Genomic DNA, 5181 nt, shown 5'->3' on the forward strand with positions numbered 1-5181 from the left:
CCATCCATCCATCCATCCATCCATCCATCCATCCACCCTGGACAGGTCTGTAGTCCATCACAGGGCAACACAGAGACACAGAGGACAAACAACCATTCACGCTCACACTCACACCTAAGGAGAATTTAGAGAAGGCAAATACCCTGACAGTCATGTTTTTGGACTGTGGGAGGAAGCGTATGCACAGGGAGAACATGCAGAAAGACCCCGTGCCGGGAATCCAACCCAGAACCTTCTTGCTGCAAGGCAGCATTGCTTCCCAGCGCGCCACTCATCAGCCCTGAAGTGGTTCCTATAATGTATAAAAGTAGGATAAAAAGCAGATATTTTCCTTTGGAACAACGACCAGTTTCAGTCCTTTAGGCAGACACCTGTCTACTTTTAAGACTAGATTTAAAACTTTCAGTTTTGACAAAGCTTATAGTTAGAGTGTACAGTATACCTCTGTAGTTAATGCTGCTATAGGCTTAGGATGCTGGAGGACATAGGGACCACTTTTCCTTATTCTGCTTCATTCTATCTCTATCTATCTCCATTCTGCAGTATTTGTTAGGCTCAATCCATAACGTTCTGCTCTCTCTGCATTTTCTCATCATGGTAGCTTCATCTGGTCTGTTCCTGTTTGGCTGTGACTCCATCCTGGAGAGAATTATCAGCTGTGCTGCTGCCATTAACACCTTTGTTTATAGATGTTGGAGCTTGGCTTGTTTTTCAGTGCTTCATCCTGTTTCCCTCCTTTGGGCTCAGCTTTTACTGTGACTAACTTCATGTGCTCTCTTTCATCCCCTTGACATGAAAACTGCCTTAGCACCCATCTGCTTAAGTGTTTTTGTTTTTTAGACAGAGACACCAACAGATCTAGCTTACAGTTACATTTCCCAACAGAAGGCAGAAGTGGTTATCTACTGTCACCTCATGCTCAGTCAGGAAGAGTGAATCCTACAAAGTCAATGACTTGATTCAATCAACTGATTTCCCTTATATAGAAAACGTTTAACCAATCTGACTGGATGATCTGATTGAATTGTCNGAATCCTACAAAGTCAATGACTTGATTCAATCAACTGATTTCCCTTATATAGAAAACGTTTAACCAATCTGACTGGATGATCTGATTGAATTGTCCCCTGTTGTCCCTTGAGATGCTTTTATAAGAGACTGTATTGCTGTTCTTCATCAGCTAGGCAGCTAGATAACAATGTTCCAGTAAACAGAGTTGTCTTCTTTGGTTTCTTGCTTGTTTATTGAAGAATGGCCTCTGACCATTGCCTTGTCTTCGACCATCATAAAAGGACAAAACCCAACCAAATACAACAATGTATCGAGCTAGATCAGGTTTACATAGAAACGCTCTGGCATTACAGTCTGCCTTCTTGGATCTGTCATTTCCTCTAGTTCCCTTTGAAGCATTGTTACTACCTGATCCGTCCCAGAAGCACGATCCAACCTGCGTACGCGTGATATACATCCGAGCAGAGGTGTCAAATAACAAAGTACAAATACTTTGTTACTGTACTTAAGTACACTTTTTAGGTATCTATACTTTACTCCATTACTTATTTTTCTTCCTACTTCTGACTTTTACTCATTACATTTTCACACAAGTATCTGTACTTTCTATTCCTTACATTTTTTAAAACAAACGTTACTCGTTACTTTTGGCTTCGGTTTAATGCTTATAAATATTGCCCCTCATGTGCACATCAATTTTCAAAATTGTAAAAAAAAAAAAAAAAAAAACTTGAGCTTTCAATTCATATAGTGGCATCTGGCTGTTTTTTTTTTAAGGTTACTTTATACTTTTATACTTTCAGTAGTTTTTGGAGCACATACTTTTACACTTTTACTTGAATAAAGAGGTCAAGTTGATACTTCAACTTTTACCAGAGTGTTTTTAAACTGCAGTATCTATACTTCTACTTGTGGTGTACTTTTGACACTAATGCATCCGGGTGTCCACAAATAATGTAATTATGGTACTAAAATCACTTATTTCAATCCATAACTCACTAAAGAATGCTAATACAATTTTTTTTAAAAATGTTTTATTAATTTTGTCAAACAATTTTAATGCTTTTTACATTTTATCCATTAAACTGTTTCTCTGACGTCATCATGGTACATGCTCAATGCAGTCCGGCAAAATATGATTAAACCATGTTTATCTGCATTTTAGTTGTTTCTTTCTTTAAATTACGCACTATACACCATAAGGTTAACTTGAAAGAAAAACATTAAACTTAAAAAGTTTTAAACGAAAAAAAGTTGCGTAGGATCCCATTTCCAGTGCAGATCGGGCAGAGACGAGGGATAAAAAAGAAGGGATTTTAAGGCATATATTTTATCACGCTTACTATTTTAGGGGAGGGAAAAACATAATTTAGGTATTTTTAACAAAATAAAATCCAGGGCGACCCGAATGTATATCTGGATGCGTAACGGATCGTGCTTCTGGAACGGTAACCAAAATAAAATCCCAAAAACAACCACCAGAGGGAGCTCTAGGTGATTTACAAAAAAATAATTCAGTGCAACTCGGAAAATGGCAGAGCAGAGGTAGAACTTTAAAAGCAAACATATTAAGAAAAGTTTGAACATATTTTTCTAGTTCATGTACCGAGCACAAGCAGAAGTAGTTTTACTGCACTTTACTTTTTACTATTACAAGAAAAATATTAGGTCGTATCGCTACTCTAACTGGAGTAAAATATTTGGTTGCTTTAAGTGACAGCTGAAAGTATTGATTTCATAAGTTTCCTGTTAAAATGCATTTGAAAAGTTTTTATTTTGCATGAATTTGCTCCTTTTTGTTTTTTTATTTCTATTTTAGTATTTTAAATACCAATATTTGAACATAACACTTTTTTCTTTAGGATCAGATAATTTTTTTTAACATAAAATCAGTTGTAAGCCGTACATTTCTTTTTTTATTTATATAAAACATACATCAGAGAGACATAAAACCATGCACAAGACACACAATTTAGAGATACAAATAAATATAACAGCCATGGCTTTGGACTGAAGGGGTACCCAGAGAAAACACATGCATGCACGGGGAGAACGTGCAAACTACACGCAAAAAGATCCTGGGCGGGGAAATTAAACCCAGGAGCTTCCTGCTGCAAGGCACTACCCTGCTGGGACAGACTGGTGACCTGCCCAGGGTGCATGGATGGATCATACATGATTTTCCTTCACCTGACGTTCAGGTACCCGTTTTGTGCAAAACATGATTGCATCTTAAATGCTACAAACTCTCAAAGGAAATAAAGTCAGTGACCAAAGTCTGGAAAAAGTCAACGTGCCTGGAAACTCTGTGGTATTACACACAGCCTCTGCATTTTAAACTCTCAGGCAAGGTGCAATTTCTGACGCAGCCAGGATTGGAAACTGAGTTCCACATATCAGAAATTTTAGTTAACATCCCACTACACAACAAAGGGACTGGAGGTAATTAAACTGCAGTGTAATTTCCACACCATGAGGTCACCTTAAACAATGTTAAAACAAAGCTAGAGTTACATGATTATATTAAAAGTCTTTATTGAGTCTTAAAAAAGTAGTTTTGCAAATTAGAAGTGTTACTTTTTACTCCAAATAATCTCTACTATGTTACAACATGAAAGATACTCATCTCATTATCGAGAAAAACCACACAGTTAATCTTGTTGCGAGTGACAGGAAGTGGTGAAGATTTGGTCGATACTAAACGAAGGCGAGTTTCTCTCAGAGCAGTAAAAAAAAGAGCCATATTTATTTAACTGATACTGAAGAATATAATACAGACTATAGATCATTTTCAAACTGTGGTCCATGTAACACTGAAAGCACACACCTTTCTGTTGGTGGCCGATTCAAAATAATATGTTTGCTACTTTATCTGTCATGACCTCAGTTCCTGTTTTCATTGTGTTGTTTTGTCTTTGACCGCTCTATGGTAGATGCTCATTGGATCCACATACTGTATGTTAATGTTCTGGTTTACTCGATGACACATAAACAGTCATTCTGAACTCCTGTAAGAAAAACACATCAGTGGCCAATAAACCCAAAGCAGAGTTTTTCTTTTTAAAGCGTGGGTTTTAAAGTCTGCTTTGTTATGTGTTGTGTTAGGAAATCTCTAACTTTTCAATCTCTAGAAACAATATATCCATCATGTTCATGAAAATATAATTCCAATATATATACTAATACATAAAATTACAGAAGAGGATTAGGGGCACTGAAAAAAAAAAGTGAATTAAAAAAAAGTTGCCTGATTTTTAAATTTTATTTCAGTTTAATATGGAAAAAAAGTCAATATTCTGGGATTAAAGCCACAAATTATGACCTTTTTCCCATATTGACTCAAATAATATTTAAAAATCAGTTACATTTACTTTAATTTTTTTCAGTGGCCCTAATCCTCTACCTTAGAAAATTCATGAACTATTATAATTTTTTCTTTTATTCTCATAAATATACTTACATCATCAAAAGTTATACTTTTGACTGCAAAGTCACATGATTTTATTGACTTACTTCAAGAACCACAGAAGATACTGGAAATTCCCCACAAAGAGCCTTCTGTGGTTATGAAGTATTTATTTTGAGTTGTTCAAAACCACTCCGCCTTCGTTGGTTTGTGTTTACAGAGATCATTTAAGGACAGAAAAAATGTTTTCCCCTTTACTTGTTACATTTATTAGACCATGGTTTCTCAACAGGGGTGGTACTGCCCGCTAGGGGGCTGTTTATTGTTTCATTTTTAAAGGCCCTGTATTAAAAAAATATTCATCCTTTTCCTTCAAAAAAAAAAGTAAATGTGTTGGATCACATGTTTTTGTTCAGTATCAAAAATCAGCTGGGTTGCTTCCATCAATACCTTCAACCATAGATGAGAGTGGGGCCTATTTTTTCAGTGCAGTCCTGTTTCTCTGACTGTGACTAACTGTATATGCAAAGCTCTGAGAGATTAGGACCCAGTATTCAGAGGAGAAAGACAGTGGGAGGTTTCCCAATGTTTATTAACAAAACAGAACCGAACAGAACAGAATCAGGGATAACATGGATCTGCGGATCTGCAGCGACTACGGGGGGAGGAGGGGCACAACCCATCATCGGCACTCTGGCCTGGTCCGACAGCTCAGTCCATCCTCATGAGCGAGGCAGGATCCAGTTGATAGACCGGCAACAAGA

The sequence above is a fragment of the Cyprinodon variegatus genome, unplaced genomic scaffold (assembly GCF_000732505.1).
Source record: "Cyprinodon variegatus isolate N-32 unplaced genomic scaffold, C_variegatus-1.0 Scaffold842, whole genome shotgun sequence".
Lineage (NCBI taxonomy): Eukaryota > Metazoa > Chordata > Actinopteri > Cyprinodontiformes > Cyprinodontidae > Cyprinodon > Cyprinodon variegatus.